Source organism: Dendrobates tinctorius, unplaced genomic scaffold (assembly GCF_039654945.1).
Source record: "Dendrobates tinctorius isolate UK_male_01 unplaced genomic scaffold, ASM3965494v1 ptg000367l, whole genome shotgun sequence".
Classification (NCBI taxonomy): Eukaryota; Metazoa; Chordata; class Amphibia; order Anura; family Dendrobatidae; genus Dendrobates; species Dendrobates tinctorius.
Window position 1 is genome coordinate 4,645,234 of NW_027362033.1, and position 12,846 is coordinate 4,658,079.

Consider the following 12,846-nt stretch of genomic DNA (forward strand, 5'->3'; position numbering starts at 1 on the left):
AAAATACAGAAGTGCAAGGTGCTTAGAGACACGGCCGAGGTGAGGAGGCTGAGCCCGACTACCACTGAGGAAAATACAGAAGTACAAGGTGCTCAGAGACACGGAAGAGGTGAGGAGGCTGAGCCCGACCACCACTGAGGAAAATACAGAAGTGCAAGGTGCTCAGAGACACGGCAGAGGTGAGGAGGCTGAGCCCGACCACCACTGAGGAAAATACAGAAGTGCAAGGTGCTCAGAGACACGGCAGAGGTGAGGAGGCTGAGCCCGACCACCACTGAGGAAAATACAGAAGTGCAAGGTGCTCAGAGACACGGCAGAGGTGAGGAGGCTGAGCCCGACCACCACTGAGGAAAATACAGAAGTACATGGTGCTCAGAGACACGGCAGAGGTGAGGAGGCTGAGCCCGACCACCACTGAGGAAAATACAGAAGTGCAAGGTGCTCAGAGACACGGCCGAGGTGAGGAGGCTGAGCCCGACCACTACTGAGGAAAATACAGAAGTGCAAGGTGCTCGGACATTGGTCACGCTCCTCACTGCTGATCATTCTGTACAGTGTGTTGGTCGCGGCCTCGTCTTTCCCTCCATTCTCTGACGCTATTTACAGCCATAGTGATTTCTAGAAGTTTCGTGACTCTGTGGAGACCTGTGCGCCCCGGGCTGAGCCGCCGCCATTGCTGCACACAGGTCACTGCCCCTCCGCCGCCAGTTTCACTTTCACTTCTTCCTCTCGCAGGGATGAGCTGAGTCCTTGTGTCTCCTCGCTCCGCCCGAGACCCCTGTAAGTGTCATGGGGCCCATGTGCTACAGGACGCTGCCGCCATTACACTCACCTCAGGGCGGACCCCGGGAAGCGTTATATAGGGCCGGCTGTAGTTTGGTATCAGGGGGTGCAGGCTGTAGTTTGGTATCAGGAGGTGCAGGCTGTAGTTTGGTATCAGGGGGTGCCGGCTGTAGTTTGGTATCAGGAGGTGCAGGCTGTAGTTTGGTGTCAGGAGGTGCAGGCTGTAGTTTGGTATCAGGAGGTGCAGGCTGTAGTTTGGTATCAGGGGGTGCCGGCTGTAGTTTGGTATCAGGAGGTGCAGGCTGTAGTTTGGTATCAGGAGGTGCAGGCTGTAGTTTGGTATCAGGAGGTGCAGGCTGTAGTTTGGTATCAGGAGGTGCAGGCTGTAGTTTGGTATCAGGGGGTGCCGGCTGTAGTTTGGTATCAGGAGGTGCTGGCTGTAGTTTGGTATCAGGAGGTGCAGGCTGTAGTTTGGTATCAGGAGGTGCAGGCTGTAGTTTGGTATCAGGGGGTGCCGGCTGTAGTTTGGTATCAGGAGGTGCTGGCTGTAGTTTGGTATCAGGAGGTGCAGGCTGTAGTTTGGTATCAGGAGGTGCAGGCTGTAGTTTGGTATCAGGGGGTGCCGGCTGTAGTTTGGTATCAGGAGGTGCAGGCTGTAGTTTGGTATCAGGAGGTGCAGGCTGTAGTTTGGTATCAGGAGGTGCAGGCTGTAGTTTGGTATCAGGGGGTGCCGGCTGTAGTTTGGTATCAGGAGGTGCAGGCTGTAGTTTGGTATCAGGAGGTGCAGGCTGTAGTTTGGTATCAGGAGGTGCAGGCTGTAGTTTGGTATCAGGAGGTGCAGGCTGTAGTTTGGTATCAGGGGGTGCCGGCTGTAGTTTGGTATCAGGGGGTGCAGGCTGTAGTTTGGTATCAGGAGGTGCAGGCTGTAGTTTGGTATCAGGGGGTGCAGGCTGTAGTTTGGTATCAGGGGGTGCAGGCTGTAGTTTGGTATCAGGAGGTGCAGGCTGTAGTTTGGTATCAGGGGGTGCAGGCTGTAGTTTGGTATCAGGAGGTGCAGGCTGTAGTTTGGTATCAGGAGGTGCAGGCTGTAGTTTGGTATCAGGGGGTGCCGGCTGTAGTTTGGTATCAGGGGGTGCAGGCTGTAGTTTGGTATCAGGAGGTGCAGGCTGTAGTTTGGTATCAGGGGGTGCAGGCTGTAGTTTGGTATCAGGGGGTGCAGGCTGTAGTTTGGTATCAGGAGGTGCAGGCTGTAGTTTGGTATCAGGGGGTGCAGGCTGTAGTTTGGTATCAGGAGGTGCAGGCTGTAGTTTGGTATCAGGAGGTGCAGGCTGTAGTTTGGTATCAGGGGGTGCCGGCTGTAGTTTGGTATCAGGAGGTGCAGGCTGTAGTTTGGTGTCAGGAGGTGCAGGCTGTAGTTTGGTATCAGGGGGTGCAGGCTGTAGTTTGGTATCAGGAGGTGCAGGCTGTAGTTTGGTATCAGGAGGTGCAGGCTGTAGTTTGGTATCAGGGGGTGCAGGCTGTAGTTTGGTATCAGGTGGTGCAGGCTGTAGTTTGGTATCAGGAGGTGCAGGCTGTAGTTTGGTGTCAGGAGGTGCAGGCTGTAGTTTGGTATCAGGGGGTGCAGGCTGTAGTTTGGTATCAGGTGGTGCAGGCTGTAGTTTGGTATCAGGGGGTGCAGGCTGTAGTTTGGTATCAGGAGGTGCAGGCTGTAGTTTGGTATCAGGAGGTGCAGGCTGTAGTTTGGTATCAGGAGGTGCAGGCTGTAGTTTGGTATCAGGAGGTGCAGGCTGTAGTTTGGTATCAGGGGGTGCCGGCTGTAGTTTGGTATCAGGAGGTGCAGGCTGTAGTTTGGTGTCAGGAGGTGCAGGCTGTAGTTTGGTATCAGGGGGTGCAGGCTGTAGTTTGGTATCAGTGGGTGCAGGCTGTAGTTTGGTATCAGGGGATGCAGGCTGTAGTTTGGTGTCAGGGGATGCAGGCTGTAGTTTGATATCAGGGGGTGCAGGCTGTAGTTTGGTATCAGGGGGTGCAGGCTGTAGTTTGGTATCAGGGGGTGCCGGGTATCGGGGGGTGCATGCTGTAGTTTGGTATCAGGGGGTGCAGGCTGTAGTTTGGTATCAGGGGGTGCCGGGTATCGGGGGGTGCAGGCTGTAGTTTGGTATCAGGGGGTGCCGGGTATCAGGGGGGGCAGGCTGTAGTTTGGTATCAGGGGGTGCCGGGTATCGGGGGGTGCAGGCTGTAGTTTGGTATCAGGGGGTGCAGGCTGTAGTTTGGTATCGGGGTGCCGGGTATCGGGGGGTGCAGGCTGTAGTTTGGTATCAGGTGATGCCGGGTATCAGGGGGTGCAGGCTGTAGTTTGGTATCAGAGGGTGCAGGCTGTAGTTTGGTATCAGGGGGTGCAGGCTGTAGTTTGGTATTGGGGGGTGCAGGCTGTAGTTTGGTATCGGGGGGTGCAGGCTGTAGTTTGGTATCGGGGGTGCAGGCTGTAGTTTGGTATCAGTGGGTGCCGGCTGTAGTTTGGTATCAGGGGGTGCAGGCTGTAGTTTGGTATCAGGAGGTGCAGGCTGTAGTTTGGTATCAGGGGGTGCCGGCTGTAGTTTGGTATCAGGGGGTGCAGGCTGTAGTTTGCTATCAGGAGGTGCAGGCTGTAGTTTGGTATCAGGGGGTGCCGGCTGTAGTTTGGTATCAGGTGGTGCAGGCTGTAGTTTGGTATCAGGGGGTGCCGGCTGTAGTTTGGTATCAGGGGGTGCAGGCTGTAGTTTGGTATCAGGGGGTGCAGGCTGTAGTTTGGTATCAGGAGGTGCAGGCTGTAGTTTGGTATCAGGAGGTGCAGGCTGTAGTTTGGTATCAGGAGGTGCAGGCAGTAGTTTGGTATCAGGAGGTGCAGGCTGTAGTTTGGTATCAGGAGGTGCAGGCTGTAGTTTGGTATCAGGGGTTGCAGGCTGTAGTTTGGTATCGGGGTGCAGGCTGTAGTTTGGTATCGAGGTGCAGGCAGTAGTTTGGTATCATGGGGTGCCGGCAGTAGTTTGGTATCAGGGGGTGCAGGCTGTAGTTTGGTATCAGGGGGTGCAGGCTGTAGTTTGGTATCAGGGGGTGCCGGGTATCGGGGGATGCAGGCTGTAGTTTGGTATCGGGGTGCCGGGTATCAGGTGGTGCAGGCTGTAGTTTGGTATCAGTGGGTGCCGGGTATCAGAGGGTGCTGGCTGTAGTTTGGTATCAGGGGGTGCCGGCTGTAGTTTGGTATCATGGGGTGCAGGCTGTAGTTTGGTATCAGGGGGTGCCGGCTGTAGTTTGGTATCAGGGGGTGCAGGCTGTAGTTTGGTATCAGGAGGTGCTGGCTGTAGTTTGGTATCAGTGGGTGCAGGCTGTAGTTTGGTATCAGTGGGTGCAGGCTGTAGTTTGGTATCAGGAGGTGCAGGCTGTAGTTTGGTATCAGGGGGTGCAGGCTGTAGTTTGGTATCAGGGGGTGCAGGCTGTAGTTTGGTATCAGGCGGTGCAGGCTGTAGTTTGGTATCAGGAGGTGCAGGCTGTAGTTTGGTATCAGGGGGTGCCGGCTGTAGTTTGGTATCAGGGGGTGCCGGCTGTAGTTTGGTATCAGGGGGTGCCGGCTGTAGTTTGGTATCAGGAGGTGCAGGCTGTAGTTTGGTATCAGGAAGTGCAGGCTGTAGTTTGGTATCAGGGGGTGCCGGCTGTAGTTTGGTATCAGGGGGTGCAGGCTGTAGTTTGGTATCAGGCGGTGCAGGCTGTAGTTTGGTATCAGGAGGTGCAGGCTGTAGTTTGGTATCAGGGGGTGCAGGCTGTAGTTTGGTATCAGGGGGTGCAGGCTGTAGTTTGGTATCAGGTGGTGCAGGCTGTAGTTTGGTATCAGGAGGTGCAGGCTGTAGTTTGGTATCAGGGGGTGCCGGTTGTAGTTTGGTATCAGGAGGTGCAGGCTGTAGTTTGGTATCAGGGGGTGCAGGCTGTAGTTTGGTATCAGGAGGTGCAGGCTGTAGTTTAGTATCAGGGGGTGCAGGCTGTAGTTTGGTATCAGGGGGTGCAGGCTGTAGTTTGGTATCAGGGGGTGCAGGCTGTAGTTTGGTATCAGGGGGTGCAGGCTGTAGTTTGGTATCAGGATGTGCAGGCTGTAGTTTGGTATCAGGAGGTGCAGGCTGGAGTTTGGTATCAGGAAGTGCAGGCTGTAGTTTGGTATCAGGAGGTGCAGGCTGTAGTTTGGTATCAGGGGGTGCAGGCTGTAGTTTGGTATCAGGGGGTGCAGGCTGTAGTTTGGTATCAGGGGGTGCAGGCTGTAGTTTGGTATCAGGAGGTGCAGGCTGTAGTTTGGTATCAGGGGGTGCCGGCTGTAGTTTGGTATCAGGGGGTGCAGGCTGTAGTTTGGTATCAGGAGGTGCAGGCTGTAGTTTGGTATCAGGGGGTGCAGGCTGTAGTTTGGTATCAGGGGGTGCAGGCTGTAGTTTGGTATCAGGAGGTGCAGGCTGTAGTTTGGTATCAGGGGGTGCAGGCTGTAGTTTGGTATCAGGGGGTGCAGGCTGTAGTTTGGTATCAGGAGGTGCAGGCTGTAGTTTGGTATCAGGGGGTGCAGGCTGTAGTTTGGTATCAGGAGGTGCAGGCTGTAGTTTGGTATCAGGAGGTGCAGGCTGTAGTTTGGTATCAGGGGGTGCAGGCTGTAGTTTGGTATCAGGGGGTGCCGGCTGTAGTTTGGTATCAGGAGGTGCAGGCTGTAGTTTGGTATCAGGAGGTGCAGGCTGTAGTTTGGTATCAGGGGGTGCAGGCTGTAGTTTGGTATCAGGAGGTGCAGGCTGTAGTTTGGTATCAGGGGGTGCCGGCTGTAGTTTGGTATCAGGAGGTGCAGGCTGTAGTTTGGTATCAGGAGGTGCAGGCTGTAGTTTGGTATCAGGAGGTGCAGGCTGTAGTTTGGTATCAGGAGGTGCAGGCTGTAGTTTGGTATCAGGGGGTGCCGGCTGTAGTTTGGTATCAGGAGGTGCAGGCTGTAGTTTGGTATCAGGAGGTGCAGGCTGTAGTTTGGTATCAGGAGGTGCAGGCTGTAGTTTGGTATCAGGGGGTGCCGGCTGTAGTTTGGTATCAGGAGGTGCAGGCTGTAGTTTGGTATCAGGAGGTGCAGGCTGTAGTTTGGTATCAGGAGGTGCAGGCTGTAGTTTGGTATCAGGAGGTGCAGGCTGTAGTTTGGTATCAGGAGGTGCAGGCTGTAGTTTGGTATCAGGGGGTGCCGGCTGTAGTTTGGTATCAGGGGGTGCAGGCTGTAGTTTGGTATCAGGAGGTGCAGGCTGTAGTTTGGTATCAGGGGGTGCAGGCTGTAGTTTGGTATCAGGGGGTGCAGGCTGTAGTTTGGTATCAGGAGGTGCAGGCTGTAGTTTGGTATCAGGGGGTGCAGGCTGTAGTTTGGTATCAGGAGGTGCAGGCTGTAGTTTGGTATCAGGAGGTGCAGGCTGTAGTTTGGTATCAGGGGGTGCCGGCTGTAGTTTGGTATCAGGGGGTGCAGGCTGTAGTTTGGTATCAGGAGGTGCAGGCTGTAGTTTGGTATCAGGGGGTGCAGGCTGTAGTTTGGTATCAGGGGGTGCAGGCTGTAGTTTGGTATCAGGAGGTGCAGGCTGTAGTTTGGTATCAGGGGGTGCAGGCTGTAGTTTGGTATCAGGGGGTGCAGGCTGTAGTTTGGTATCAGGAGGTGCAGGCTGTAGTTTGGTATCAGGAGGTGCAGGCTGTAGTTTGGTATCAGGGGGTGCCGGCTGTAGTTTGGTATCAGGAGGTGCAGGCTGTAGTTTGGTGTCAGGAGGTGCAGGCTGTAGTTTGGTATCAGGGGGTGCAGGCTGTAGTTTGGTATCAGGAGGTGCAGGCTGTAGTTTGGTATCAGGAGGTGCAGGCTGTAGTTTGGTATCAGGGGGTGCAGGCTGTAGTTTGGTATCAGGTGGTGCAGGCTGTAGTTTGGTATCAGGAGGTGCAGGCTGTAGTTTGGTGTCAGGAGGTGCAGGCTGTAGTTTGGTATCAGGGGGTGCAGGCTGTAGTTTGGTATCAGGTGGTGCAGGCTGTAGTTTGGTATCAGGGGGTGCAGGCTGTAGTTTGGTATCAGGAGGTGCAGGCTGTAGTTTGGTATCAGGAGGTGCAGGCTGTAGTTTGGTATCAGGGGGTGCCGGCTGTAGTTTGGTATCAGGAGGTGCAGGCTGTAGTTTGGTATCAGGAGGTGCAGGCTGTAGTTTGGTATCAGGGGGTGCCGGCTGTAGTTTGGTATCAGGAGGTGCAGGCTGTAGTTTGGTGTCAGGAGGTGCAGGCTGTAGTTTGGTATCAGGGGGTGCAGGCTGTAGTTTGGTATCAGTGGGTGCAGGCTGTAGTTTGGTATCAGGGGATGCAGGCTGTAGTTTGGTGTCAGGGGATGCAGGCTGTAGTTTGATATCAGGGGGTGCAGGCTGTAGTTTGGTATCAGGGGGTGCAGGCTGTAGTTTGGTATCAGGGGGTGCCGGGTATCGGGGGGTGCATGCTGTAGTTTGGTATCAGGGGGTGCAGGCTGTAGTTTGGTATCAGGGGGTGCCGGGTATCGGGGGGTGCAGGCTGTAGTTTGGTATCAGGGGGTGCCGGGTATCAGGGGGGGCAGGCTGTAGTTTGGTATCAGGGGGTGCCGGGTATCGGGGGGTGCAGGCTGTAGTTTGGTATCAGGGGGTGCAGGCTGTAGTTTGGTATCGGGGTGCCGGGTATCGGGGGGTGCAGGCTGTAGTTTGGTATCAGGTGATGCCGGGTATCAGGGGGTGCAGGCTGTAGTTTGGTATCAGAGGGTGCAGGCTGTAGTTTGGTATCAGGGGGTGCAGGCTGTAGTTTGGTATTGGGGGGTGCAGGCTGTAGTTTGGTATCGGGGGGTGCAGGCTGTAGTTTGGTATCGGGGGTGCAGGCTGTAGTTTGGTATCAGTGGGTGCCGGCTGTAGTTTGGTATCAGGGGGTGCAGGCTGTAGTTTGGTATCAGGAGGTGCAGGCTGTAGTTTGGTATCAGGGGGTGCCGGCTGTAGTTTGGTATCAGGGGGTGCAGGCTGTAGTTTGCTATCAGGAGGTGCAGGCTGTAGTTTGGTATCAGGGGGTGCCGGCTGTAGTTTGGTATCAGGTGGTGCAGGCTGTAGTTTGGTATCAGGGGGTGCCGGCTGTAGTTTGGTATCAGGGGGTGCAGGCTGTAGTTTGGTATCAGGGGGTGCAGGCTGTAGTTTGGTATCAGGAGGTGCAGGCTGTAGTTTGGTATCAGGAGGTGCAGGCTGTAGTTTGGTATCAGGAGGTGCAGGCAGTAGTTTGGTATCAGGAGGTGCAGGCTGTAGTTTGGTATCAGGAGGTGCAGGCTGTAGTTTGGTATCAGGGGTTGCAGGCTGTAGTTTGGTATCGGGGTGCAGGCTGTAGTTTGGTATCGAGGTGCAGGCAGTAGTTTGGTATCATGGGGTGCCGGCAGTAGTTTGGTATCAGGGGGTGCAGGCTGTAGTTTGGTATCAGGGGGTGCAGGCTGTAGTTTGGTATCAGGGGGTGCCGGGTATCGGGGGATGCAGGCTGTAGTTTGGTATCGGGGTGCCGGGTATCAGGTGGTGCAGGCTGTAGTTTGGTATCAGTGGGTGCCGGGTATCAGAGGGTGCTGGCTGTAGTTTGGTATCAGGGGGTGCCGGCTGTAGTTTGGTATCATGGGGTGCAGGCTGTAGTTTGGTATCAGGGGGTGCCGGCTGTAGTTTGGTATCAGGGGGTGCAGGCTGTAGTTTGGTATCAGGAGGTGCTGGCTGTAGTTTGGTATCAGTGGGTGCAGGCTGTAGTTTGGTATCAGTGGGTGCAGGCTGTAGTTTGGTATCAGGAGGTGCAGGCTGTAGTTTGGTATCAGGGGGTGCAGGCTGTAGTTTGGTATCAGGCGGTGCAGGCTGTAGTTTGGTATCAGGAGGTGCAGGCTGTAGTTTGGTATCAGGGGGTGCCGGCTGTAGTTTGGTATCAGGGGGTGCCGGCTGTAGTTTGGTATCAGGGGGTGCCGGCTGTAGTTTGGTATCAGGAGGTGCAGGCTGTAGTTTGGTATCAGGAAGTGCAGGCTGTAGTTTGGTATCAGGGGGTGCCGGCTGTAGTTTGGTATCAGGGGGTGCAGGCTGTAGTTTGGTATCAGGCGGTGCAGGCTGTAGTTTGGTATCAGGAGGTGCAGGCTGTAGTTTGGTATCAGGGGGTGCAGGCTGTAGTTTGGTATCAGGGGGTGCAGGCTGTAGTTTGGTATCAGGTGGTGCAGGCTGTAGTTTGGTATCAGGAGGTGCAGGCTGTAGTTTGGTATCAGGGGGTGCCGGTTGTAGTTTGGTATCAGGAGGTGCAGGCTGTAGTTTGGTATCAGGGGGTGCAGGCTGTAGTTTGGTATCAGGAGGTGCAGGCTGTAGTTTAGTATCAGGGGGTGCAGGCTGTAGTTTGGTATCAGGGGGTGCAGGCTGTAGTTTGGTATCAGGGGGTGCAGGCTGTAGTTTGGTATCAGGGGGTGCAGGCTGTAGTTTGGTATCAGGATGTGCAGGCTGTAGTTTGGTATCAGGAGGTGCAGGCTGGAGTTTGGTATCAGGAAGTGCAGGCTGTAGTTTGGTATCAGGAGGTGCAGGCTGTAGTTTGGTATCAGGGGGTGCAGGCTGTAGTTTGGTATCAGGGGGTGCAGGCTGTAGTTTGGTATCAGGGGGTGCAGGCTGTAGTTTGGTATCAGGAGGTGCAGGCTGTAGTTTGGTATCAGGGGGTGCCGGCTGTAGTTTTGTATCAGGGGGTGCAGGCTGTAGTTTGGTATCAGGGGGTGCAGGCTGTAGTTTGGTATCAGGGGGTGCAGGCTGTAGTTTGGTATCAGGAGGTGCAGGCTGTAGTTTGGTATCAGGAGGTGCAGGCTGTAGTTTGGTATCAGGAGGTGCAGGCAGTAGTTTGGTATCAGGAGGTGCAGGCTGTAGTTTGGTATCAGGAGGTGCAGGCTGTAGTTTGGTATCAGGGGTTGCAGGCTGTAGTTTGGTATCGGGGTGCAGGCTGTAGTTTGGTATCAGGAGGTGCAGGCTGTAGTTTGGTATCAGGGGTTGCAGGCTGTAGTTTGGTATCGGGGTGCAGGCTGTAGTTTGGTATCGAGGTGCAGGCAGTAGTTTGGTATCATGGGGTGCCGGCAGTAGTTTGGTATCAGGGGGTGCAGGCTGTAGTTTGGTATCAGGGGGTGCAGGCTGTAGATTGGTATCAGGGGGTGCCGGGTATATGGGGGGTGCAGGCTGTAGTTTGGTATCGGGGTGCCGGGTATCAGGGGGTGCAGGCTGTAGTTTGGTATCAGGGGGTGCATGCTGTAGTTTGGTATCAGGGGGTGCCGGCTGTAGTTTGGTATCAGGGGGTGCAGGCTGTAGTTTGGTATCAGGCGGTGCCGGCTGTAGTTTGGTATCAGGAGGTGCAGGCTGTAGTTTGGTATCAGGCGGTGCCGGCTGTAGTTTGGTATCAGGGGTTGCAGGCTGTAGTTTGGTATCGAGGTGCAGGCAGTAGTTTGGTATCAGGGGGTGCCGGCAGTAGTTTGGTATCAGGGGGTGCAGGCTGTAGTTTGGTATCAGGGGGTGCAGGCTGTAGTTTGTTATCAGGGGGTGCAGGCTGTAGTTTGGTATCAGGGGGTGCAGGCTGTAGTTTGGTATCAGGGGGTGCAGGCTGTAGTTTGGTATCAGGGGGTGCAGGCTGTAGTTTGGTATCAGGGGGTGCAGGCTGTAGTTTGGTGTCAGGGGGTGCAGGCTGTAGTTTGATATCAGGGGGTGCAGGCTGTAGTTTGGTATCAGGGGGTGCAGGCTGTAGTTTGGTATCAGGGGGTGCCGGGTATCGGGGGGTGCATGCTGTAGTTTGGTATCAGGGGGTGCAGGCTGTAGTTTGGTATCAGGGGGTGCCGGGTATCGGGGGGTGCAGGCTGTAGTTTGGTATCAGGGGGTGCCGGGTATCAGGGGGTGCAGGCTGTAGTTTGGTATCAGGGGGTGCAGGCTGTAGTTTGGTATCAGGGGGTGCCGGGTATCGGGGGGTGCAGGCTGTAGTTTGGTATCAGGGGGTGCCGGGTATCAGGGGGTGCAGGCTGTAGTTTGGTATCAGGGGGTGCAGGCTGTAGTTTGGTATCAGGGGGTGCAGGCTGTAGTTTGGTGTTGGGGGGTGCAGGCTGTAGTTTGGTATCGGGGGGTGCCGGCTGTAGTTTGGTATCGGGGGGTGTAGGCTGTAGTTTGGTATCGGGGGGTGTAGGCTGTAGTTTGGTATCGGGGGGTGCAGGCTGTAGTTTGGTATCGGGGGGTGCCGGCTGTAGTTTGGTATCAGGGGGTGCAGGCTGTAGTTTGGTATCAGGGGGTGCAGGCTGTAGTTTGGTATCAGGAGGTGCTGGCTGTAGTTTGGTATCAGGGGGTGCAGGCTGTAGTTTGGTATCAGGGGGTGCCGGCTGTAGTTTGGTATCAGGGGGTGCAGGCTGTAGTTTGGTATCAGGAGGTGCAGGCTGTAGTTTGGTATCAGGGGGTGCCGGCTGTAGTTTGGTATCAGGGGGTGCAGGCTGTAGTTTGGTATCAGGGGGTGCAGGCTGTAGTTTGGTATCAGGGGGTGCAGGCTGTAGTTTGGTATCAGGAGGTGCTGGCTGTAGTTTGGTATCAGGTGGTGCAGGCTGTAGTTTGGTATCATGGGGTGCCGGCTGTAGTTTGGTATCAGGGGGTGCCGGCTGTAGTTTGGTATCAGGGGGTGCAGGCTGTAGTTTGGTATCAGGGGGTGCAGGCTGTAGTTTGGTATCAGGAGGTGCAGGCTGTAGTTTGGTATCAGGAGGTGCCGGCTGTAGTTTGGTATCAGGGGGTGCAGGCTGTAGTTTGGTATCAGGCGGAGCAGGCTGTAGTTTGGTATCAGGAGGTACAGGCTGTAGTTTGGTATCAGGAGGTGCCGGCTGTAGTTTGGTATCAGGGGGTGCAGGCTGTAGTTTGGTATCAGGTGGTGCAGGCTGTAGTTTGGTATCAGGGGGTGCCGGCTGTAGTTTGGTATCAGGGGGTCCAGGCTGTAGTTTGGTATCAGGAGGTGCAGGCTGTAGTTTGGTATCAGGCGGTGCCGGCTGTAGTCTGGTATCAGGGGTTGCAGGCTGTAGTTTGGTATCGAGGTGCAGGCAGTAGTTTGGTATCAGGGGGTGCCGGCAGTAGTTTGGTATCAGGGTGTGCCGGCAGTAGTTTGGTATCAGGGGGTGCAGGCTGTAGTTTGGTATCAGGGGGTGCAGGCTGTAGTTTGGTATCAGGGAATGCAGGCTGTAGTTTGGTGTCAGGGGATGCAGGCTGTAGTTTGATATCAGGGGGTGCAGGCTGTAGTTTGGTATCAGGGGGTGCAGGCTGTAGTTTGGTATCAGGGGGTGCCGGGTATCGGGGGGTGCATGCTGTAGTTTGGTATCAGGGGGTGCAGGCTGTAGTTTGGTATCAGGGGGTGCCGGGTATCGGGGGGTGCAGGCTGTAGTTTGGTATCAGGGGGTGCCGGGTATCAGGGGGTGCAGGCTGTAGTTTGGTATCAGGGGGTGCCGGGTATCGGGGGGTGCAGGCTGTAGTTTGGTATCAGGGGGTGCAGGCTGTAGTTTGGTATCAGGGGGTGCCGGGTATCGGGGGGTGCAGGCTGTAGTTTGGTATCAGGTGATGCCGGGTATCAGGGGGTGCAGGCTGTAGTTTGGTATCAGAGGATGCAGGCTGTAGTTTGGTATCAGGGGGTGCAGGCTGTAGTTTGGTATTGGGGGGTGCAGGCTGTAGTTTGGTATCGGGGGGTGCCGGCTGTAGTTTGGTATCGGGGGGTGCCGGCTGTAGTTTGGTATCAGGGGGTGCAGGCTGTAGTTTGGTATCAGGAGGTACAGGCTGTAGTTTGGTATCAGGGGGTGCCGGCTGTAGTTTGGTATCAGGGGGTGCAGGCTGTAGTTTGCTATCAGGAGGTGCAGGCTGTAGTTTGGTATCAGGGGGTGCCGGCTGTAGTTTGGTATCAGGTGGTGCAGGCTGTAGTTTGGTATCAGGGGGTGCCGGCTGTAGTTTGGTATTAGGGGGTGCAGGCTGTGGTTTGGTATCAGGGGGTGCAGGCTGTAGTTTGGTATCAGGAGGTGCAGGCTGT

General features: G+C 55.4%; 1 protein-coding gene across 7 annotated transcripts in view; it reads left to right on the forward strand.

Moving 5' to 3' along the window:
- Nucleotides 1–443: 443 nt before the first annotated feature.
- The window catches only part of LOC141075712 (PC-esterase domain-containing protein 1A-like), a 173,952-nt gene continuing 161,549 nt past the window's right edge, over nt 444–12,846 (forward strand). For 3 of the 7 annotated variants that reach the window (XM_073562854.1, XM_073562858.1, XM_073562860.1), the window contains exon 1: nt 445–780. The gene's annotated coding sequence lies outside the window, so the exon portion shown is untranslated. Of the gene's footprint in view, nt 781–12,846 lie in introns of all 7 variants that reach the window. The other 4 variants (XM_073562859.1, XM_073562856.1, XM_073562853.1 and 1 more) reach the window with 4 other exon arrangements.